The 25975-nt window shown below is 37.8% G+C and overlaps 1 protein-coding gene across 2 annotated transcripts in view; it reads right to left on the bottom strand.

The window, feature by feature from the left end:
- The window catches only part of RIT2 (Ras like without CAAX 2), a 474354-nt gene extending 454592 nt beyond the window's left edge, over positions 1-19762 (bottom strand). The window contains exon 1 of one of the 2 annotated variants that reach the window (XM_078060386.1): positions 19450-19762. The gene's annotated coding sequence lies outside the window, so the exon portion shown is untranslated. The remainder of the gene's footprint in view (positions 1-19449) is intronic. The other variant, XM_078060387.1, reaches the window with a different exon arrangement.
- Between the last annotated feature and the right edge of the window lie 6213 nt (positions 19763-25975).

Below are 25975 nucleotides of genomic sequence, written 5' to 3'. Positions count from 1 at the left end.
TAATTTTTTTTATTCATCCATTCAAAAATGAACGACTACCATGCACCAGAGACTGTGTTATGTTCTGACAAAGTAGTGAATAAATCACGTGTGGTTCTAAGTATCATAGAGTACACAGGCTTTTAGGGATGAGGAAGCAAGGCAAACTCAGATGCACAAATAATGTATATGAAACTAAAATTAGGAATGTGTACCAAAGTAACAGACAGAAAACCTATAGTTGACAATATGTGGGATGGGTCTATTTAGAGAGAGGTCAGGGAACATGTGAGTAGGTAAAATTTGATCGGAGACCTAAATATTGAAAGGGGCCGACCATGTAAAGCATCAGGGAGAGGGAGTTCCAGGCAGAGGGACTGCATATGTAAAGTTGGGAAAGCCGCTGACACATAGGAAATGAAAGGTCAGTATGGTTCAAGTGCAGTAAGCAAATAGGAGAGTGACGTCGAGGAAGACTGACAAGTAGGCAGCATCAAGATCAAGGAGGAACGTATAGTCCATGTGGGCGAGATGGAACTCTTGTAGATTCAAGTGTTAGAAGTCCAACTTAAACTAAGCAAAGTGATAAAAGGGAATGTATTAACTTAAATCGCTGCAAATTCCAATGTGGGACTGGCTTAAAAGTATAGCATGAGGTAGGAATGAAAGCAAGCGGTCAGGAGACACTCTCTCTCTGTCTCTCTCTGTCTCTCTCTTTCTCTCTCTCTCTGTGTCTCTCTCTCAGGTGAACTTTACTGTTTCCTTTCTTCTCAACCACATTCTCCATTCATATGTCCTGGGAAAGATAGCCATCAGCTATTCTCCTCTTTCTTCTCCTGCGCATCCTCAGAAGAGAAATTGATCCTCTTTCCATTCTCCCCTGTGAAGATTCTCATTGGTCAAGCTTTGGTCACATGCATGTCCATAAACATGTATTGAGGCTATGAAGCTGGTGTGTGCTGATGGAGCTCACATGATTCAAACAGTACCGGGCATAAAGTCCGCCCTGCTCCAATCATGTGGGCTGAGGTAAATTCCAGCAAGAGACAAAAAAAAAAAAAAAAAAAAAAATCACTGAAACCGTAGCAGATGTTCACATTACAGGAAGGAGATTGGATTGCATTGTAATGAGATGGAGAGACATAGAATGGCTTTAAGCAGGGAAATGTCATTTTGAAAATCATGTTTTCAAATTTGGTTCACTGGTTCTGGGAAAAAGATTTCAGAGGAGGGTGACTTCTGTGCTGCGGATTGCCGTAAGGTATATTTCCATCACTGCAACCATGTAGAAGGCAGTGAAGCCCCCTACTTTCACAAGCAAATCATCCTTGATACCCAAAATATTTGGACATGTGACTTGAGATTATTCTTTGGCTACTTAGTCTGTAGGAGAAAGCTTTCCATGTGACCTAAAGGCTGTGAGAATGTAGCTGAGGTTATAGGAGAGCTTTTTGGTTTTTATCTTTATCATTCTAAACCATGGGGCCACAAGAATGAGTGAAGTGGCCGTATCTTGTGTAGTAACTATGTATCCAGGGAAAAACTCAAACAAATTTTGGGAGGTTTGAATCCAAGCCTCATGAGAAATCCTCATACTTACTCTGCCTCTAACTAGTTAGGAATCTTGGGTAAGATGCTTAACCTCTGTAACCTCCTGGATCCTTAACCTCACAGGGGTCAGGTAAGGATTAGATGTAATAAAACTTTTATCATGCTTAACACAGTAGTGGGCACAGTGGAGACAATTAGCAAATGTTCTCCATTTTTATTACCTGTGAAATGATATACCTGTACCTAATAATCCCTGAAGTCTCCTTTTCAGGGCTGGCAGTCATGGATCCCATGTTATTATTATTTTTTTTTTTCTGTGCCTCAGCACCATTTTATGTAAAAACACAGATAACAACATTTATTAACATAAAGTAAAAAAAGAAATTACTGTGAATTCAAAGAATGCATTGGAAATGTTGAAGAATGCAATGTGGTATTACTATTGCAAAATTCTTTCTGGAATTGATCATGACATCTGTTTCCTTGTAGAGACCCTCCATGCCCCTAAGCCCTAGCTCTCATATAGTACACTACACATTGCAGAAATGTTGAAATCGTACTATGTGGAATGAGATACTCTGTGTGTGATATAATGGGAAAACATTGGAAGACCTGGACTCATTGACTCCAGTAGTTTTTATTCTCCTCTGCCCCACCTTAGCTGTGAGATTTTGAATAAATTATTTAACTGTTACGTTCATTAGTATCTTTATCTGTAATAAAAAAGGGGGAAGATAGATGGCTAATATCCTCTCTGTAGCATTGGTATGGGGATTAGCAATGTTTGCAAAGTCCCTAACACAGAGTTATGATTCAATAAATGATAGTTATTAATACTAGGCATTGAAGAATTATAAGTACATAAGAGATGATCCTTCCAAGAATATTTCAATCTAGACAGAAAACCAGAACATATGCTCCCCTCTCTCCTACATCATTGAGGGGGAACTTCTGACATTAGTCAGACCATTGGAGAACTACCGACATCTGGCCTCACGGAAAAATAAATACCGCCATGCTTGAGGTTATTCATTAGTACCTGTAGCTATCAAGTAATAAGAACACTGTAATGATGTCCTCTGCTTAGTTAGCATTATCTCTGGGGACTTCAAAGTAATTTGCAGGTGGAAAATTAAATGATGCAGTTCAGGATAAAATTGAATTCCAAATAATTGTTAGAGAATTAAAATGCAATTGAACCAGAAATTCTAATCAGATATGAATCCAAGCATGTTCCTGCTGAACTGTGAGGAAAACAATTTATTCAAGAGGATGTTATTTTGCTCCTGCAAGGGCTTCCATGACATATATTTATATCCTCTATATCCTCTCTCATTATAAGGTTGTTGGAGTGGGGCAATATGAGGACCACCCGAAAGAGCTTTCCCATGGGCTAGTTCCATAAATCGTGGGATAGCTGTTTTCCCTCTCTGGAGCTCACATCTTACACACTACCATTCACACTTTACTCAGTAGCCACATTAAAATCCAAATCAGATCTCCAAAGTTCCTTCTTGCTGTCACCTTGTAACAGACTCAGCTACTCTGGTGTGAATGGAAACTGTGATCAGAGTGAACAGATAGGGACATCAGAAACATGTTCTCCTTTATTCTAAACAATGGAAAGAAATGGCTGAATACATGGAAGCCCTCTCTACCACCCTTTATGAGACAGGGAAAACATCCAACTGAGCACTGAAGAAATGAAGGCTCTTCAAACTCCATGGGGCAGAGTTCGTTGAATGTTTGGAGAGATGTCTGAGCCCACCTTCCTTCTCTCTGTCTCATTCACCCCATATATCAGAAAGCAGGGCATCATGGCATCTGCAGCGCATCGTATCACCTCTCTTTTTGGTACCACTAATTCCAGTAGCGCTTGCTTTCAACATGATACTTTATCCCTAAGAGACATGGTTCTCTGCTAAACAAAAACACTCTGTGACTTATTGTAGTTCTTATAGCTTAAAACATACACATTCCAAGAACTACTTAAATATGAAGACAGAACAACACAAAGCCTATCCCCCTTTTTTTTCCCTTCTCAGGGGTTACCATAGATACCAAGATTGCAATGGCAACTGCTAGCAAATTCACCTAATTGGATTTAGGTGAGGGTAAAAAAAAAAAAAGTGCAATTACTAACTTATAGGCATGTGGTTTTATTGTGAAATAGTTAATTACCCTCAATTATTAGCAAGCTTCTCTATAGTGCCAAGTATTGTTTGCAAACAGCTTTCCCATTTATTTTTCCTCATTATGCTTACAATAACTCTCAGTGCTATCCCAGAGAAAGAAATGTGTAGGGTGTGTATGTGTGTGTGTGTGTGTGTGTGTGTGTGTGTGTGTGTGTGTGTGTAGAAATGATGGAGGCACAGTTCAAGGTAAAAACTGCCAAAAAAAAAAAAAAAATGAGATACAGAGATATAGAGAAGAGTCACAAATGGCCAAGTTCCTTCAATGGCTTTGACAATATACCCACTGCTTTATTCAGTTCAATTTTCTAGACATTTGTTGGACCCTCTACTCTAATGATATGTGTAGCCCTAATCACCTCAATCTTGTCTCCCTTTTCCAAAAGTAATGGAAAAAGAATGTGATGATTCCAAGGATCACAACATGATTGGATTTTAACTTTTTCTTGGTCCCTTCCTTTTTTAGGGCACCATTTTTCTCTGACCAATATTGTCAGCCTCTACCTGGAACGGATGAAGTAGTTAAAATGCCAGAGCTCCCATGATACACTGGAAGTTTCTGCATCAGACTCTACAGTGTTTCACCCTTAGGGACTAGTTCCCTGACCGTTCCTTCAATTTACCCTTTTGCAGTTTCCTCGCATTACCCAGAGAGTTAATTAAGACCATTGGTCTTTCTTCCCTGGACAAACAAGAACATATTCATCATCACGTCCAGCCCAGAATGTAAATAATTCAAGTCAGGTTGACACTTAAAAGGGCAGGTATTGAATGGAGCACTGGGTGTTATATGCAAACTATGAATCATAGAACACTACATCAAAAACTAATGATGTAATGTATGGTGATTAACATAACATAATAAAATAAAATTTTAAAAAATATATAAAAACAAGTGGAATAACAGGGAAAGAATTAAAGAATAATTTGGTGTCCTTATCAACTAAGAGTTCCTTTTCATTTTCTTTTGTTTCAATTTCTTTTCACCTTAACAACTATTTTTAAAACCCCTGCTACAGGGAGATGTGAAAGAGTACCATTTTAAATCTACTGATCTATGACCAATTTGCATTTTAAAAAAGTAGGTACAAGAAAGAAAACAATATTGTATATAATTTAGGGACAAAAGATCCACATTATGGCCATGCTTCTTTGTTTTCTAGTTTTGCTTTGGTAAATTGATTTTCCTGGGTTTGTACCTCAGAATCTAATCCAGCTTAGCCACAGACCCAGCACTACCCTCATTAGATAAATGGTACCTTCTCTCAAGAGCTTAACTGCCACCTATTTTTCTTGGCTTTCCCTAGTTTCCCCAACTTACTCTATCTTCTCAGACTTTGGCTCAGTTCTCACCATGAAGTATAGCAGATACGAGGAAGCTCCGGATTCTATCCCCTGTTAGGGACTATCATTGACAAATATGTTCACTTTAATTTAGTGTTTCCTGAGTCACATTCCTTCTATTTTACTCCTACAGATCTAATTTAGGTTCCTGTACTCTTTACCTAGACTACTATAATAAACTCCTAACTCATCTCCTCACCTCCACATTCCACTCAGTTCTTCACATGAGCATAATTATCACACAGTGTGTGTGTGTGTGTGTGTGTGTGTGTGTGTGTGTGTGTGTGTGTGTGTGTATAATAAAAGAATAGAAGAAGCTTCCAATGATTCTCTGTTGCCTCCTGGACAAATTTCAAACCCACCCAACAGCATGACAGGATAATATTTCTCTATTAAGATGCCTTTTGTTCAAGTCATTCCTTATGCTTATACCACATTTAATTGTTTGCCAAGATTTCACTTTTCATTCAAGACCCAGATCAAAGGTTTGCTTTAGAAAATCCTCTCTTGGCTTCACCTAGAAGTTGGTAACTCTTTTCCATGTTTTTTTTCTGTAAATGCTGCACCTGCCTCCAGAACAGTAACTGAGTAAACAAATGAGCAGATGGATGAATTAATGAATGGAAAGGTTTGGTGTACAGAATCTGCACAATCACTTGCATCTCTAAAGTTCTACTTCTTGACATTATCCAGCTACTGGTAGGAAAGCCAGACTAATTAAAAGGGAATAAGCAATGTGCATGGGACAAAGCATGTGAGTAGCATTTCTAATAATTATAATCATAATAAACATCATAGTCATCAGCCCAAATACTATCTCATTTAAAGCCTCACAAAAGCCCTTGAGATAAGCAAAAGTGATGTTATTACTATATTACCAAATTCAGTGATAAGGCAACTGGTATGGGGCACCTGCATCGGGTTCACCTGGAATACGTGATAAAATGCAAATTTCTGTTCCCCATCCTGGATCTACTGAGTCAATTTTAGACGGCTGGGCCCACAGAATCTGCATTTGTACATTCTCTCTCCATCCACCTGATTTTTATGTATGCTAACATTTGAGAACTATTAGAAGAGGATACTTTGGTTCATTAGATTAATCAGATTTCATGCACATGTCTGAAGTCTCCCCACTTATAAATCTTACAGTTGACAGAAATAGACTGAAAAATAGAAGGGGTTGAGAGGTTGGCCAGGGGAATCAGAGATTAAGTATAGGTAGAGAACATGGAGGATAAGAATAGGTGGTGGTCAAGAAATCAATGAGCATTGGTATATATATACAATAAATAAAAAAATGAATGAAGCCTTGTCATCTACAACAATGTGGATGGACCTAGAGGGTATAATGCTAAGTGAAGTAAGTCAGTCAGAGAAAAGACAAATACCATATGATTTCACTCATGTAGAATTTAAGACACAAAACAAACAAAGAAAAAAAAAAGAGACAAAAAAGCAGACTCTTAAATACAGAAAACAAATTCATGGCTGCCAGAGGGGAGATGGGTGAGGGGATGGTGAAATAGATAAGGGGGATTAAGAGTACACTTATCGTGCGGTGCCTGGGTGGCTCAGTCGGTTAAGCATCTGCCTTCAGCTTAGGTTGTGATCCCAGAAGGTCCTGGGATGGAGCCCTGCATCAGGCTCCCTGCTCAGAGGGGAGTCTGCTTCTCCCTCTCCCTCCGCCTGCCGCTCTGCCTATTTGTGCTATCTCTCTGTCAAATAAATAAAATAAAATCTTAAAAAAAAAAAAAGAGTACACTTATCCTGATGAACACTGAGAAATGTATATAATTGTTGAATCATTTTATTGTACACCCGAAACTAACACTGTATGTTAATCATACTTGATTTTTTTTTAAAAAGGAAATTAGAAAGTCAAAGGCAGAATCCAAATTTAGCTGAGCAGATCTGAGATTGACAGTTTATCACTCCAGAGTTAATATTTTGCTTATTTAAGTCATTCACACTAATCTGTATTTGAGATTATTACCTTGTTTTATTTCCATGTTAAGAATTTTGCTCTTAAAGGGGATCTAAGTGATGAAACTTCACTGAAGTTTGGACTGGCATAGACTTCTTTAAGAATCTGATAATATAGAAATAAGCATTAAAGCAAGTCATGTAAGAATGTAATCATCCCTGGGTCCATTTTGACTGTGCACCTAGAAAAAATGGAAATGTAGATAGTCTACATCAATATTCTTTGCATGTGTTTTGGTGGTAACTTCCTTGACGAAAGCCATCTCTTGCTGAAAATAAGTTTTTAAATAACCTTTGGTCAGAGAGAAAACTTCTCTGATGGTTTACATTTGATCTTGTGAGAAGTTGGTATAATACCCCATCCTACCATACTTGTCTGGAACAAAGCAATAAAGCCACGGATAGAATATGTGTCTAGAGCTTTTCTAGAAGAGAAAAATCCTTTCATATATTGAAATAATTTCCATAACTTTTTCTTTGTTTAATTACTTCACAAGATAAAATGAACCTCCCTTCAAGACTGCAGCCTTCCAAAGATTTGGAATGAATTTAAGACAAAATTCCTCTTGTAGCTGAACACCTCTAGTTCCTTCTTCCCTCCATGATATGGTTTGTTTATAACTTCACCAGCTGAGTTCTTTCCTCGACAGGCTTTGTCTCCTCCAGTTAATTCATTGCTCAGGATGTGATTCAACCAAGGAAAAGAACAATGGAACTTGCATGTCCTCAATTCAAGGAGTCTAGTTCTCTCTTTGGAAACTAAAATAGTGTTCTCTTCTCCGAAGCAGTTTTGGTATTACTAGAATTCAGGCTTAAAAAAAAAAAATGGAAGAGACCAAGATTTAATCCCAGCTTCACACTCTTATTAGCTCTGTGCATTAGTCAGGTTGCTTAACATTTTTGAGCCACATTTATATTACTTATTTAATGAAACACTTTAATGAGAAATACAGGATTATTTTGAGAGGATTAAGTGAAATAATTAGGTAATTAGCATAGAGTGAGTCTTTACCTTAACTAAAATCGTCAAAAAAGAAATTTTAAGGCAGCCTGTCTCTGAACAATTGCCTAAAACTACTTTTGTATTGGAGAATGCATTCCCTTAATTTAATTAAGGGATGTCTAACAAACCATTCTGCTAAGCAAACATAATGTAGAACAATTAAACCTTATATACATTTCAATTTATACATTTTGCCCATTTAAATGTCGCTGCTGCCTACTTTATGGTGTAATGCAGGCTTGAGATTTCTAGCTTATGCATATGAGTTTTATTATTTATGCTGAGCCTGTACCATTTTGATACTGTACCATTTTGATACCCTTCACAGAAACTATCCAAAGGAAAATGCCAAAATGCGGACACATACTCGAGAACATTCAGAAGAATCCAGGTGTACTAATTGGGATCTCGGATGAGCAGAATAAATATGCTAGAAAGGCATGGTAGAAGTCTAAGAAGGTAGAAAAGACAAGACTCGGCTTGGACCCTGCCCTTACGCCCGCCCTGTGACCATACTCTCATACACATGGACGTATGTGTCATCACCTGTAAAATGGGGAAAACATTCCAGCTACCAAGTAAGCAGCAAGATTAAATGTGAAATGATACAAATAAGAGAGAAACTGGTCAAAGTTATCTGTGACATATATAACAGAAAACACTCTTAATATCTATATTAATAAAAAAATCACATAAATTATTGAAGGAAAATTTAATGGGAAAGATAAGCAAAGGATGTGAATAAGAGACTCACTAAAGAGGTAAACCGATGAGCCCAAAATATATGGCAAATTATATATCTTCACCAGTACCATCTAAACACAAACAAAAACAGCAGTTATGTTGTAATTTCACTCAAAGCACTGACAATAATATCGATAATATCAATAATTGGCCAAGATGAGGAAAACCATAATTCTTTAATACTCTATTGTTGTGTATAAGGGAAGAGCCAATTTTAGGAGCACTTTGACAGTATCTAGTGATACTGAAGATATACTTATCCTACATTGCAGAAATTCTCCTTCTAGTTTTATTCTCTAGAGAAGTCATTCTCAAAGTTTGGTCCCCAAGGTCAGCAGAATAAGCATCGACAGGGACTTGTTAGAATGCAAATTCTGAGTTCCACTCTTTTTCTACTTAAGTCCAAGGGTGGGGCCAGAAATCTGTTTTATCAGGTCCTCTAGGTGATTCTGATTCATGTTGGAGTTTAAGAACCATTGCTTTAGAGGAACTTCTAAATTGAGGACAGCAAGATGTTTACAAGAATACTGATTGCAGCATTGTTTGAAACAACACAAAGTTTAGGAAAAAAAGAAAACAAATTGAATGACCTATAGCAAGGAGCAGATACACAAATGATGCTATATTCACACAATGGAAAACTATACATATGATGCAATTTAAAAAACACAATGTTGGATGAAAAAAAGCAAAATGAAAAATTATACATGCTGTCATAATATTGCATATATATTTTACAAAATGTACAAGAAAATCCAATATATTATTTATATTCTCATATATATGATTGTAAAAATTAAAATCAGATTGGGAGATTATCCCTGAAATTATCTATCTAGGTTATATCTGGGAATAATAATGGAATTACAAGAGATAGTGTTTTATATCATACATATACAAATATAAATACATCTGGATGAAATGTAACAAAACATTGACAACTGATACGATAAAAATGTAGATGTTTATTTTATTATTGTGTTTCTACATGATTTTATTTAAGTTCTCCTGAAATCAATTAATTTATCTGAAAGGTGATCTTTGAAAGCACATGAGGGGGAAGGGAGAAAAGCCACAAGAATACTGTACTCCAAAGTTTCTTCTGTCACTTTGTCTCCTCTAATTTCTCTAAACATATCTATAAGCTAATGAAATTCAACCACTTAGTTTTGTCCATACACATACTATTTACTTCTTTGCTGTTCTCATTTGTCTCTTTTTATAGACAGCTTCTCTATCCCAAGCTATTAATGTCCTGTCCATCACAAGCACAGCCCTCCATGAAGACTTTCCAAATTCCCTGGCCAGATGTTAATTTCTCCCCTTCGAAGCTCATTTGAACGAATGCTTTTAGTCCTTACTATAGTGTAAATAGCATTATTGTCATATCTATGTGCATTTTTTTAGCCCTCTCACGTCTTCATCACATCTATTGTTTCATACAGTTTATATAGTTTCTACAGTGTGGTATATCAATTATAAGTTCATTAATGAATGAACATTAAATCATTAATGTCTACTCCATGTCTGACACTATGCTAGAGACTAGAAATGCAAAGCCTAATAAGACAACAGTTCTTATTATGAAGCAGATTATAAATTGTTTTGAGCTTAATCTGGTTCTATATATTTAATTGAGACAAACTTGGAGGAAGAGATTTATTTATTTTTTTATTTACTTACTTTTAGTTACTGAATTAGATTTACTGAATTACCCCGGTCTTCTTAAGTTTAAAGCAAGTAATATGGCGTCATTACCTGCTTCATGAGACAGTTCAACACTATTTTTCTCTTACCCTCACACTGTCTCATATTAACAGGCTGTAAATTATTCTCTTGAATATTCTACCTGTGAACTTCTTACTTGATTCTTAGCCATTTGGAGTCCTAAGTAGAGAAAAGAAAAACCTCCTAGAATGTCTACTCCATCTCTTTGATGATTGTTATCAGAAAAATATTTTCTAATACTTTGATCAACTCAATTGTAAATGACCCGAGCAACAGAATTTTTGCTAATTGCATTAGGAGGGCTGCTTACCGACATAGTCTGGCTTCTGTATCCCAGCCAATTCACTATTTCATCAAGGCCACGTACCTGCCAGACTTACATGTTATTCTTTTATATCACACTGTATCAAATGCTTTTTTTAGTAATCTCTACACCCAAGATGGGGATCAAACTCATAACCCTGAGATCAAGAGTTGCACGCTCTACTGACTGAGCCAGCCAGGAGCCCCTCAAATTCTTTTTAAAATTCCAACTCAATTACTTCTACTCTTTGGTCTTTTTGATTTTCATTGTCAGTTTCTCAAGAAAACATATGCACTACTTTGGAGTAAAAGACTGATCTAAATAGTCCCATGTTGACCTGGTCAAATTTTGTGTTTTGAATACATCTGGAGCTTGAACATTATCACTAAATTCAGATATTCAATTTGCTTTTTATCTTCAGAAAACTAATACATTTTAAATAAATTTATAATTTAGATTAAATTAAAGAAACTTGAAAAATATTTTGCCGCCTTTACTATTAAAGTCCTATTAATACACCGGTTTGTTTGTGTATCCACCCCACCACCATCAATGCAAGAAATGGTTGTACTCAATCATCATCCCAAATTTTGTGATGTAGAAAATGTATATTTTCTTGTTTTTAGAGAGAAAATCACAAGAAAGTTGGATTTTTTTTACTTCCTTCATCTGTATATGCCCCATAAAATTTCCTCTTAGATCCACTTACAGGCTCAAATTCTTTTATTTTTTTAAAGATTTTATTTATTTATTTATTTATTTGAGAGAGAGAGAGAGAACATGAGAGTAGGGTGAGGGGCAGAGGGAAAAGCAGACTCCCCGCTGAGCAGGGAGCCTGATACAGGGCTTGATCCCAGGACCCTGAGAGAGCTTGATGTGGGCCTTGATCCCAGGACCCCAAAGGCAGATAATCGACTGAGCCACCCAGGTGCCCGTCAGAATTCTTTTAAATGTCTTAAGGGTGCCTGGGTGGCTCAGTTGGTTAAGCGACTGCCTTCGGCTCAGGTCATGATCCTGGAGTCCCTGGATCGAGTCCCACATCGGGCTCCCTGCTCGGCAGGGAGTCTGCTTCTCCCTCTGACCCTCCCCCCTCTCATGTACTCGCTCTCTCTCATTCTCTCTCTCTCAAATAAATGAATAAAATCTTAAAAAAAAATAAAAAAATAAATGTCTTAAATCTTGGAGTGATGATGCCATATAAAATAAGTACAAAATGAGGTGGAAAGAAGCTATCATGTCATGAATTTAAACATATTTGATAGTTTTGTTTTTATTTTTTCATATTTTAAAGAATGACCATAGACCAGTCACATAATCTCTTCAAGCTTCTATTTCCTCATCAATACTTTTTATAGTGTGTGTTTTTATACAAATTATCTGGATAATTTAGACCTAATTGACTTCATCTGGAAGTTTTCCATTTTTCCTTCTCCTATAGTTTATAAGATGTAAGATGTCCTTTAAAATCAGCTTAATTCTCTAAGCCATGAAGCAGGCAGGAGCAATTATAAACTCAGATGAATTTCTGTTTAGATCTTTCAAGTTATGAACATAAATGTAGCAACAAATAAATTTCACCTTTCATATAAGGTGAAATTTGTAAAGGAATAACTTTTTTCTCTTCTCTGTCCCTGAGAAGAAATATCCATATGCTTGTATACCCCAAAAGTAAGAATATAAGTGGTTAAACACACATTCATAGATCCAGTTTTCTCCAGCATCTGAAGATTTGATTTCAAGTATCAGCAGAGGTTGAAGTATTTTCCCTGATCTGTCCTTATTTTCTGGTCCCTCTTTTGTTTCTCCTACAAAATCAGAGACTTGAAAGTTGAATATCTCTTTGTCTCTATTCAGATTGAAATTTCTATCTGTGCAGATTGATTTCAAAGTGCCGGAGAAGGAGAATAAGTGATATTACAGTAACAGGATTACCATAATTCCATCAAATAATTTCTCTGCACAATTCCCCAAGTATCTATGACACGCTCAAAACAGTAAGTGTAAATTACAGAACAACATATACAAAGGTGTGAGAGATAAATCAGAGATTCAAGATGAATATACAATAAATTAACCATGCAACATATAAGCAAAGCTAGATATTTACTTATGTGCCTTAGATTATAAATTAAGAATGTATTCAAAGAAGCAGAAGAATAACAAGAGCTGGAAGAGCAAAGAGTGGCTTCACAGAAATGGCGGGTCTCTATCTGACATCAAAGGGATGAGCTGAATTTAGAAAGGAAGAGGGACAATGGTAGAGACTAGTGGGCAGGACACAAACACAAATAAAACAGACCAAAATCTTATGTCAAAGGACGAGATAGGTGTCATGAAGTAATAATGTAACAAGGAATATATTATTATGGCCACAAAGCCCAGCTCTCCACCTGTGGCTTTTTTCTCACACTGTATAACATGACGTTGTTTTGACCACTGACTATAACAATGGGAAGAGAAAAAATTACCCCATTGTCTGCATCCTAGTGACTCATCTGTCTTTCCTATGGACTACTAATAAGCTAATTTGCTTATCCTAGCACTGCTTAGACTCTGTCAGCTCCCTGCTTAAACTCTTAAATATTTCCTGGCGTATGATGTCCACAGTTCTAGTCTTTGCAGTCAGGCCCTTCAGTGATCTAGCTGTAATCTACCTTTCCCAGAATATCTCTCACTTTTCCCCAGATGTGTCCTGGACCTTAGCCCAATCTGATTTTGCTTTTACTAGAACATATTTGGTTTGAGGCCTTCGCTTAGAGAGTGTCTCCTATATCCAAGCCTTCAAAATTCCTCCAGTGACTTAACACTGACTTTGGTTTCCTCTGCTCCATTCTTTAAATAATCCAGATGGAAATAATGGCTCACTCTTCAATGTGCCTACATTTATTTATTGCATTGCTCTAAGATGTTAGGTTTGTATACTATACTCCAGCTAATTCTATATATCTTAGCTTCCCCTCTGGTTCAGGTAGGAACCATATATCACAAATAGCCCAGGACCAAACATTTAGTTATTGCTGAGCAAATGGATGTGAATTTAACTGAATCAAATAGAATATATTATGCATGAGCAAATGTCATGGCCTGTGGGATCCATTTATCTGCAAAAGGAAATTGTGAGGATAATTGCTAATTTTACAGAAGAATTTTCCTTAATCCCAACAAATTAATCTGCCATGAATTTCTCAACAGACTGGAAAGGTAGAATATTATTACCCTATTTTACAGATAAGAAAACTGAAACTCAGAGAAGGTAAATGCTTTGTTGAAAGTCTTGCAATTAACAATGAATCATGGAACACTACATCAAAAACTAATGATGTAATGTATGGTGACTAACATAACATAACAAAATAATACTAAAAAAAAAAAAAAAGAAAGTCTTGCAATTAGGAAATTCCAAAGCTAAGCTTAGAAATCAAAGTCCTCAGATTCAAGACTTGAGTTCCTAATAAACCATTATGAAACATGCACATCAGATCATAGTAAATAGGGGATACATATACAATGGGATGGATATAACATATCTCTCCACTTCTATAAACCAGTAAAATCAGACCCATGTATCTAACAAATATTTGTTCATTGCCCCACCATGCATGTATGCGTGTGTGCACACACGCATGCACACACACACACACACACACACACACATAGTCACTAGGATCCTCATAATTACTGGAGCTCCACAGTCCATATGGGGCTTCCCATGACTCTGGGGGATGGGAGAGAAATAGTGAAAGCACCAGTCATCGGGATGCTTCTCAAACATCCAAGAATTAGACTTCTTCATTTTTAAATTTACCTGCAAATGTTTGATGTCACATTAAACATAATCTCTGCTTGCATGGAAATTAATCTAATGGCTTTAAAGCACATAAATTCAGTAGTTGGATTTGACTAAAAGAGAAGCAATCAATGAATGAAAGTTTAACACAAAGCCAGAGAATTTTCACTGATTCTCAACAGAAACTAGATCCAACGTCTATATGCTAGGCATTCCATAGTGTCTTTTTTGACATTATGGATATTGATGAGCCCTCTAGGGTCAGGATCTCAACCTTGGAAAAATTGCTTATTTAAATGGGATCTGCAATCCTAAGGCTGCTGAGAGATACAACTCAGCCTCTCTGTGAATACTCCCTGGGCTTCTCAGCCTGGATGGAAAAGTGTACACATGTGCTCAGCTTGCAGAACCTACATGCCATTTAGGTCAGTTTCCAGATGGAAATAGGACGTAAGTTATGTTGAAAGATGTAAACATATGAGGAGTGGGAATATATAAAGTAAAAAGAAATGAAGCCATGATTTAATTCACTGGGTCCATTTCTTGTGCTTACACACTTATGTGCTTATAATCGACAGTTGAGTGCCTGTGACTTTTAGCCCACATTTTGTATTTCTCAGTATCAGCACTGCTATTGATAGCGGTAAGCAAACAAATGCAGGATGGACTAGACATGGCTCTGTGGCTGAGATACAGTATACAAGGGCTTCTGGGGAGAGTTAGTAAAAAAAAAAAAAAAAGAATGCATGTGAAGCTAACTTGACTTCAGCAGGTAAATATCAGGTAGGAGCTTAAGGTTGCATTTGACTCTGGAGATTCTATATTGGTATCTGAGAAGGCCCATGCAGAAGAAACAATAAGATACAATGTGTGAGTAGGTGTGCTGATGTTGAGTCAAGAGAAAAATAATATAATGCAAGGATGGTAAAAGGTCATTTATAAAGTTTGGAAGGAGTCTGTGTCCAAAATATGTGGAGGAAAAAATTAGGAAAAGAAGATAAGACGGGGAGACTTGGTCGAGTATTGCTGATCCCCGGTGATTCACATGTGCAGGTGCACATAAAAACATCTCTATGTCAAGGAAACATGATTCCAGCCAGGTGTTATCTCTTCTTGACCTTGGTGTCATGCAGCCTTGCTGTATGAGGAAAATGAAAGAGTAGCTGACAAGTGTGAATATTCTGCAAGGCAGCCAGTATTCTACCAGCTAGGCCTGATGATTGCAGTAGAACAGAGAGCAAATTCAAATCTGGAGCTGAAATTTTAATTGCTTCCAATCATTGGTCATCTATAATTTGTCAAGCATTTTACATGCATTTTCTCATGAAGGCCTGCAGGGTAGGTATTCATTGCACCATTTTACAGCTGAAAGAAACAGTTCTCAGAATAAGTTCCTCAAAGTCACAGAGCCAATAATTGAGAAAGATAATTTTCAAAACATGATCAGTTTATTGGCATAGTCTATACCCTTTTCAGCAATGCCAAGACGCCTCTTGGTCAGTCAGAGACCTAGCTACACGATCAGGGGTTGTTATCTGAAGTCGATGAGGACTGGGAGTAAGGAAAATAAAAGCTTTATAACTTTATGACTTTATAACATGCTTACATGTAATAAGGGGACTGCCAATACAGCAAATTTAACTCCCTCAAAAGATAACAACATATAATAATAATAACTAATAATAATAATGTTTTGGAAAGTTGTGATGCTGATGACAAAGTGTGACACTAAGGATTAATAATAAAGAAATTCTGCTCTAAAATACCGAGAAACAGCATCTTCTCAACAAACATAACCAGAAATATGTGAGCAAACATTTCAATAAATGCAACACAAATTTCTCCCCCCCATGATGAAATGATTGACTGATTTCATTCTTTTCTAGATTCCTTAGTATTCGAAAAGAATTATGCATATCTTTCTATTCTCTGGAATAAATTTCAACAAATATGCATAATTGGAATTGCATGCTATCTGATCTGAAAATAAATGGGCTTGGCAGGGGACGACCTGAGCTCTGTCGCCAGTTGTACTTTTAACACATGCCTTCAGCACTCCCTGCTTCTCCTTTCATCTCACACAAGTAAATTGTCCTAAATTCATGGTTTAAAAATAGTATCTGGGTCCTCCACTCGTGTTGGAATGCCGCACTCTTCAAACACATCTATGGTGTGTTAAAATTAGGCTTGAAGGGAGCAAATTTAGTAGCATTCAAGGAAGGCCCTTCTACAGTGGCATTGGCCTTGAGAAAGGCTGAACTTAGGATGGCTCCAAAAGGACAGGTTAGATGAGCAGCGTTGCCAAGGAAAGTTTAGAATTTAAGTCTGGAAGAAGAGCAGAGTGAGAAAATCCCAAAACTGATCGTAGGATTCTAGAGTACTTTGCTTCATACTAGGTTGACCTTGGGGAAGTCATGTTCCTTCTTAGATGAGCAGTTTTGAAACTTGGGGAATAATCTCAATAGCACACAACTCCCAAATCTCAGTGGCTTTAACCACAGTGGAGGATCCCTGAGCTCAACTCCACCTCCTAGGAGCCAGGAGCACAAAGCACTAGCTCCATCTGAAATATCGCTGGACACCAATCAGGGCAGAAGGAAAAGGAATCCAGCAGAGCATTCCAACCTCTTCAAAATTCCACATCAAACGATAACATAATTATTTTAGACATTTAATTGGCCCAAATAAATCATATGGCCTCACCCATCTTTAGGTATGTGGGATAAGTATAATCTTTTTATGTTGGCAAAAAAGTGGGAGATTGGAAGCTGGGAAGAGTTATCAGTTATCTCCTACCACGCCCTGGGAACCCTATTCCCGAGACTGCAGACGGAGCTTGAAGAGGCAATGATCTACATGCGTCCCTCCCAGCCAAAAGGAGCCGTGGCATCAGCTACCATCGCTGCCAGAAAGTAGAGTTATCTCCCAGAAGCCTTCAGGAAATGGGTTGGTTTTCACTTAATCAATCCTTCTGGACCCTAGGATGGTAGCACAAACCAGCCAAAACAATTGAGTAGGTTGGCTTACCTGATCAACTCATAAATACCTATTTCTCCCACACCAAAAACAGAGCCTGGTCATAATAAGAAATGGACAAAGTCTATTTTCGTAAGAGGGAGGGAAGTTCCAGCCCTGGGAGCTAAAGTGTCAGGGGGTTCCATGTGATAGAGGGTAGTGAATAAGTAGCCTAAAATTCTGGAGTTTGAGGAAAGAGGAATGAGGCAGGACATTTCCTGAAATTAATAATTCTTCCTCTTATTGTTGGTGTTTGTAATCATGATGGTAATTATAATTTTATATCTGGAAGTTCTATACATTTACATTATTATCACACTTGATCTGGTAAGAAACTATGAGACACAGAAGTGACTTTCTTTGGAACTCTTAGAGAGGTTAAACCAGGCCCCTTTGACTGATGTCACTGCACCCTTCCAAATTTATAGGCAACCCTGGGAAAAATACATGACGTGAAATTTAACTTTCAGTTTCAATTAGAATCAGAGATACATATTTAAAGAGAAAGATAATTCTTCAGCCACTTACTGAGATTATATTTTATTGGGAAGAAATAAAAAATAAATACATCAAAACACCTGATATGTGAAACTCTACATCTCTTTCCTTCATTTTTTGGTTAAAGACCAAACCCGAAGGCATAGGGAAATAATAACAAACAACTTCCAATTTACTCAGTATATACAGAATAATATTCAAATGCCTTAGCAGATCATTCATAGCCTTCCAAAATCTGATCAAAACATACATTTTAATTCTCTCTCCCAACCACACTTAACCCCTGAGCACAACGGATTACTTGATAATTTTTGACAAGCCATGCCCTTTCTTTTGTTTTACCCTTATTTTTCCTTGTATAAATGCCCATTGATACCAAACTTTAAAGTTTTAGCTTAAAGTTACTTCTGCAATGCCGGTAGTTTTTGTGTTATAATTACCCTGTCCATTTCCTAAAATCCCGCCTTCCTTTATATCATTATTATGGCATGGGACACATTCTCCCTGTACTTTAAGTCTTGTACATATGTCTACTTTCTTTTTGTGGAGGCCTTGAGGGCAAGAACCATGTTCTATTGATCTCTTAATCCCATCACTTACAATTCTACAAGCGTTGGTGTGCCTAATACATTCCTTGATTTGGAAGAAATTCCCATTGCGCGCCCACTATACCACTTGCCTCCAAAGTACCCTGCCACTCCACAAGTATCATTTGCTACTTTTGAAACATTCCTGGATCTTTTTAAGACCAGAATTTTTAGATCTAGGTAACTGAGCAATTTCAAAATCTCAAGAGCCCTGGTTTAGCTTCTCAGAGATAAGAATTTGATGACTCTTGATATCACCATGATAATTTTGCCAAATACTTAACTCGAGGTCAGCACTTTAGTGCTGGGAGAACAATAGAGGTCATCTGACACACTGTCCCGATTTATAAGCAACAGGAGTCTACCCAGCACAAAGCTGGCCTCTGCTTACCCTGGGATTCAGGGATGGTTGGAAAACACGTAGGGGTCTTAAAAGGGTCCTGCTAGGGTTCTTTTTACATGATGCCGTAGAATCCAAAGAGAAAAAAATCAGACCTATAAATTAAATCCAAAGGTAGTGTGTCAGAAATGGGGGTCATTGCAGGAAGATTGTTAGTACCACAAGAAGAACTCATTCAGCTTCATTTCTGCCTCAGCCCCTTTGGGATTACCCCTGGGCAACTGCACATACAAATTATGGCCACAGCTAACTGGCAGAGTGAAAACCAGGAGACCTCTGAAACAGACTATCTGAATTTGGCTATAGGAGAGGGAGAATCTCTAGGACTCACCTAATTTGACACGAAATTAAGAGGCGAGGAATCTTCCACACGTCCGTGGAGGATGGGATTCCAGTCTGACCTCCAGGCTCTGGAAAGTACCCCACTGCTTGCCCTGGCAGTAATGGTGGTCCGGCCCGTTGGAGCAGCTTCAAACAGGAGGCATTTGTTTGCCGTGTGAGCACTGCCAGCAGAGCTGAGGAAACTTGCTGTGACTTTTAGGGAAGAATCCCTGGAGAGCCTGATGCTTCCAGAATGTCACCACAGAAAGAGCACCTGTCCAGTGAGTGGGAGCAAATGGCTAGTGTTGAGAATAGAGCATTTGTGTGCATCTGGGTGATGTTCCGGGGGAGCTCTCACGAACAGAAGATTGTGTGGGGCTGGGAAGGAGAGACGGGAGATGAGCCAAGAAGCATTTGAGGGAGGATCTCAACGGCTACTGCTTCTGGCTGTGAGTGTGATGGTTATCATCATCCCTAACCGGTATGGCCAGAAAAATAAGCAACTTGGAGATCAGCAAACTTAGGCCAAGCAAAATGAATTTTTATACAACCAGTGAGTGAAAGCTGACATTTCATTTCCTAGTCTTTCTGCAGTGGATTCTAGAGCTCTTATTCCCCACCCTCACTTACACAGAGAATCAAACACCCTTATACTGCTCTTCATCTGGCCAAGGGATCTGACTTCCCATTCTCCATAATGAATTTATTTCCAAACCTCTGACTCCATATCCAACTAAACTATTCACCAAACCAGGCTCTTCCTTTGTGATAACACAAAGGGCAATGCATAAGCTCTTCAGAAAGTCTGAAACGTGAGGGACTGGAAAAGGACAGTGCCTTGCCTATGTGCACACCCAGCTCTGTGAAGTCGTATATAATGCCCCGATCTGCATGTCCGTGGGTTTCCCCGGTGACACTGTTGTTTACCAGGCACCTCACCAAAGTCTTGTTATCTATTAGTTGAGGATGTTAGGTTAGCTAGATCTCTAGCTTAACTGCAAGTCCTCAATTTCTATCACTTGTATTCTGATTCAAGCTTGAGATTTTGTAAGAGAGCCCTGCATGTTTGTTGCCACTCGTGGAAATTTCAGGGCTGCAGGATGCTGCAGGATGGGGCATCTCACACAGGAGAGGGGAGCTGTCTGCCTTCAGCCACCTTTCAGCTCACAGACCTAAACCCCTTCTGTTGATCTGTAAGTCTTATGTAACATAGCATGGTATTGGGTAACATTTTCATCTCTTGGAAGTTATTTCAAATCACAACCCAACAGAGGGGCAGTCTCCTGTCGCCGGATGGAATTGCATTGCATCCCACTTTGCTTCTAGAATGCCCATGACAGATTGAGCCTTTTCACCTTCATTGCAATGCGGGAGTTGTCAATTGAAAGCAGATGACAGTCATGTTCCAAAGGTCAGGCACAATTTCTGAGAGTATTTTGTACTTAAGATTCAGGAGAGAAGGTCCTGCATACAGTTGCCTTTCAACTTTTTTTTCCTCTTTGGGACTTCCTAAATTAAGAAATTGGATAAAAGTGAAAACTGAAGAGTCCAAATTTTGATTTCAGCTACTTGCTTACATTCCTTTGTTTTCAGCTACTTGCTGACATTCCTTTCACCTACTTGCTTACATTGTTACTAATTAGGGACTTAGGCTCCGAAAATGCCCAAATATTGTTAAATTGCAAATTGCTAAATACGTCTTTAAAAGGCATCGTAGAAGGAAGTGGGGAATAAAATCCGTATTGAGAAAACAATGAGGGAACTGGCTCTTCTCATCCACTCTTAGACATCAGAAAATACAAATCACTCCCTAAAGAATCCCAGGGAATCCTAACCTCTGGGTCTCTTTCTTTGCACTCCATGGGTTCCAGAACTGCCACACAAAGGAGGGGGTTTGGAGGAAAGAGGCATGACTCATAAATATCGAGTGCAAGTTCAAAAAGGTTGCTTTTCACATTTGTGGGCCTGGTTTCTCTCATGTAAGCATCTATTTAACGAATGTTGACAAGTGCTCAGAAGACATAAGACGTGGCAATGAAGAAACTGGGCCATTACTCTAAGGTGGGGCCTCCATTCTGGTGGTTGGAGATGGAAAATCAACACAGAAATGCTTTCTCAGGAGGAAATAAGAGATACAGAGAAAAAATTGTGAAGGCAGAGGTGGGGGCAGGAGATGGAGTTCACAGCAATCTCCCCTGATGAAGGGACATGAGTTTACCTCTGGAGGCAATGAAGGAAGAAGGCACCTTGGAATTTCGGGGGCTGGGGTTCTGAGAGAGCAGGGGTTTGAAGTGCTTCCAACACATGGAGTAGCATGGTGGTGGTGGAGACGGTGAGGGTGAGGTGTTTTCAGTGGCCAAATGAGCTACAGGCTGCATTTGTGGGTATGAGAGAGGGAAAGGAATTTAAATGACTCTGTGATTGGGGACTGAGGAACTGGAAGTGAGGAAGGGCCACTTCCGAGAAGAGGAAGACTATGGTAAGAGGTTTGCCACTGGCAGGGAGCGGACTCATTGTGAGTTCTGTTTTGGGGTGTGCTAAATTTGAGACACCAAATTTAAACATCCAGGTAGAATTCCTATAGAAAGCAGACAGAAGGAAATGCCAACTGAAAAAAAAAAAACCTCTACTCTCATTTTTATGCAGAAGGAAATTCTTCAATCTCGAAAGGACACACTTTTAAAAATAGTCTCTGTAGCATGATACTGAAGAATGGATATGAAACTTAAAAATAGAAGACTTAAGCTCAAATCCTCCTTTTTCCCACTTTGGAAAATACGCTATATAATGCCCCCTGAGCCTCAGTGTCCCCATCTGTAAAATGGGCTCAAAAAATAACTATCCTAAATTATTCACATGACCATTTTATTGAATATTTGATGAGTTAAAAGTGTATCAGGGTACTTTATAAATCAGTGTTGCTTAAAAGTTGCTGGCAGTAAGATGTGCCTGCTAAGGTTTCATTTGGTTTTGGTCTGTTGTTTATTTGTATGTTTTCCTTTTTTTAAAGAGATTTTTATTTATTTATTTGGCAGAGAGAGAAAGAGAGAGAGAGAGAGCACAAGCAGGGGGAGCAGCAGGCTCCCCACTGAGCAGGGAGCACGATGCGGGGCTCGATCCCAGGACCCTGGGATCATGATCTGAGCTGAAGGCAGACACTTAACCGACTGAGCCACCCAGGCACTCCAAAGAAGTCAGTATTAAATAGGATTTGATACACAAAACTTTGTTCTGTTAAAAGTTTTCCTATCGGCATATTCTTTGGATAACACAATTCTGTAACAACTCTATGGCCACACCTACACGACACTTTTGAAGAGCATCAAGTTTCCCTTCAGAATCTACCCTTCTTTCACACATTCCTTCCCTTTTCATTTGACATCTTTCCCTCACAGAGAGGAGCCCAGGACCTCTTGTCCACGTAACCTGAGTGATTTACCCTCATTCACGCCAGCTCCGAACATCTCGTGTATCTTAAGTACTGTCAAGTAATAGGTCAGCATACGCCACAGTGAGCATCTGCAAGAGTTAATATTGAGTCCTAAGGAAGAAACAGAGAAAAACCAAAAAAAAAAAAAAAAACCCGAAGTATTTCCATAGGTAGCTATTTACAGAAAGGCACTATTTTTTAACTTTTTATACCATACTGTTTGGGAAATAGTCTCTTTTACCTGCAGAGAAAATAGATCTCAGTCTGAGGCCCCAGGTCCGTCTCTGAAGTCACCGGATTCTTTTATTTCTCATTGGTCATATCTATGTGAGGACGATGAAGGAGCAGCTGGGAAGAAACCACTACAGGAAGAAAAACAGGCCCACGTGGACCAAATGTAAGTCTTGATTTCAACATTGTTGCTTGAAATTTCTCTCCTGTCTTTTGTTTTTGTTTTGTTTTTTCTGGACTGTCCTTCATGAAAATGTGGAAGAATTGAATTGACCAGAGCTGTTAAGGGACTAAATGGTATCACAATAGAACTAAATTATCTTGGGTCATACATAATCATAGGACCTTAAAATATTAGAATGAAATTGATTCCCTATGCTAATAATAGAGATTGGATTAAAATGATATTGAAACCTCCAGTCCTATTTCAATGCAGCACTGTTTCACACTACCTCTTTATGATTTTTTAATTTAATATACACATTTCTATGATAATTAACATGATAAAATTATGAAAATAATTTTTCATATTTTATAGCAAATTCATTATACTTTTAGCAAAAAATCTGGTCTGTGGCTCATGGAATGACTAGTTTTTCTCTCGGTAGTGAAAAAGCCAACCAGCATGATATCTGCCTCTCCTTTTTTATTTTACTAAAAATATTATTATAAATATTAGTAACAGTGAAATGCTTGTTACTAGTTTATTCCCACAAAATATATCTTCAGAAAAAGGTTACAGTGTTTACACTAACTCTCTCTGGACAAACATGATTGTCCTTGTGACTGGTTTTTGGGAATAATTAAACAGACCCTGTTGCCCACATACTTCAAGGGGAGGGAAAATAGAATAAGGAAAGTCTTGATATCAATATGGTATCCAGAAGTTCTACAGTGAATATAAAATAAACATTTCAGTATACATTTGAGGGAATGAATTTCTTTTTCTCTCTCTATTGGGCTGAATTATGCCCCTTCCCCCAAATTCATATACTGAAATTCTAGCCCCCTGTATCTCAGAATGTGACGGTATTTGGAGATAGGGCCTTTAAAGAGGTAATTAAGGTAAATGAGGTCATATGGGTGAGCCCTAATTCAATATGACTGGTCTGCTTATAAGAAGAGATAGTCAGAACCTACACAAAGACCAGGTGAAGATACTGGAAGAAGACGACCATTTACAAGCCAAAGAGACCTCTGAAGAAACCAGCCCTGTGAACACCTTAATCTTGGACCTCTAGCCTCTACAATTGTGAGAAAATAAATATCTGTTGTTTAAGCACCCAATCTGTGCTATTTGTTATAGCAGCCCTAGCAAACTAATACACCATCTATCTTTTTTACATTCCCTAGAGTGCAAATCTATACACTGTCACTGTATAATTAAGTTGGATTGTTTCCTTCCATTATAACTGTTTAAATAAAATTATTACATAAAACTAATGATACTTAATGATGTTCATCTTTACAAATACTCCAGAAACATTTGCCTTAGTATAATTCCTTTTACAGTGTTGGAAACTTAAGAAAGTGAAAAATTTTGTTTTTGTTCCTAGTAACCCATTTGATACAAAGCCCCCAGGGTTCTGCATGTATATAGTAATATGCATGGATGAAGGCAGAGCTGCATTAACATAGCAATAAAGTAGGTTGACCAATGAAAGTGATGTTTCAATTATTCCCAAATAAAGCATTTTTCTAACTTATTTTAAATAAAATATTTTTTCATAGAGGTGGTATTATCTCCTTGTTCCCTTGACCCCATCTACTCTCCCCAGCTTTCATGCCATGTCCTCATCATAATGGTTTGGAATTTATCTAAATCATAATTCTTTTTCTCTGTTTTCTGTGTGTTTTGGCTCTGCCTACCTTACACCTAAACTCTGATACGCTCTGTCCCTCTAGTCCTACGACTTTTTCCATCCCCCCATTTGCCTCCATTGGTAAAATAAAAAAGTTAATCTCTGATAAATCACCAAACTTGCAAACAATAGAAAAACAATATCTTTCTTACCATCTTCATGAATTCATTGTAAGGATTAAATATTAAAATGGATATAACAATATGATGTAAAATAGAACTGTAAGCTTATAGAAGCAGATGAACTACTAACAGATATCAATACCTATTTTAAAAGACTTGCAGTTTAATTTACTAGATTTTCTTTTTTTGTTTCTTTGGATCCAAAGAAATTCAATACACATTTTTTGAAACCCATCTCCACACAGAATTAATCATTCTCACCACTATCCTTCTATGCAATCTGGACATTGTGTTATGATGGAATTGTTATCAGCCCTTTTTTAGAGAGAGAGAAATTGAGACACAGAAGGGTTCAATAACAAACGGTCCTCACACAGCTAATAAGAAATGAAGTCAAGATTCAGACCAAGGGTAACTGAATTTGGAACTTGTGCTTTTTTTTTTTAATCCATTAAGACAAAGAGATAATGAAAATATTTGATATGAAAGAGAAGTTGACCTAATAAAACAATTTAACCAATTCACATTTTACTAACATAAAATCAAGAACTATGGAATTTTACTTACTAGAGACTGAAAGTAAACGTTTCCATTAAACTAGGAAAAACACTCCCCAGTACATAGATAATTAAGCCCATCAGGTTTCTGTTAAGACCTGATTTGGCCTCATAATCTACCTCAGCACAGTTTTCCACATAGGCATGACTCCTGGATTAGCACTGGTATTCACAATGACATTGAGTTGTCACCTCTGTGTCAAGCTTTCAAACATGAATGTTCAGAGAAGTAAACGAAGTTCTTAAAAACTTTTAGTGGAAAACCCACACATACTCAGTTTCATTTTCTATCACTGTTAAAGAGAAAAAGTTATGATGCTTGTTAAACATAGCA

Source organism: Halichoerus grypus, chromosome 13, assembly GCF_964656455.1.
Source record: "Halichoerus grypus chromosome 13, mHalGry1.hap1.1, whole genome shotgun sequence".
Classification (NCBI taxonomy): Eukaryota; Metazoa; Chordata; class Mammalia; order Carnivora; family Phocidae; genus Halichoerus; species Halichoerus grypus.
Note: the sequence above shows the minus strand (reverse complement) of the source record. Positions and strands in the feature narration are given on the sequence as shown.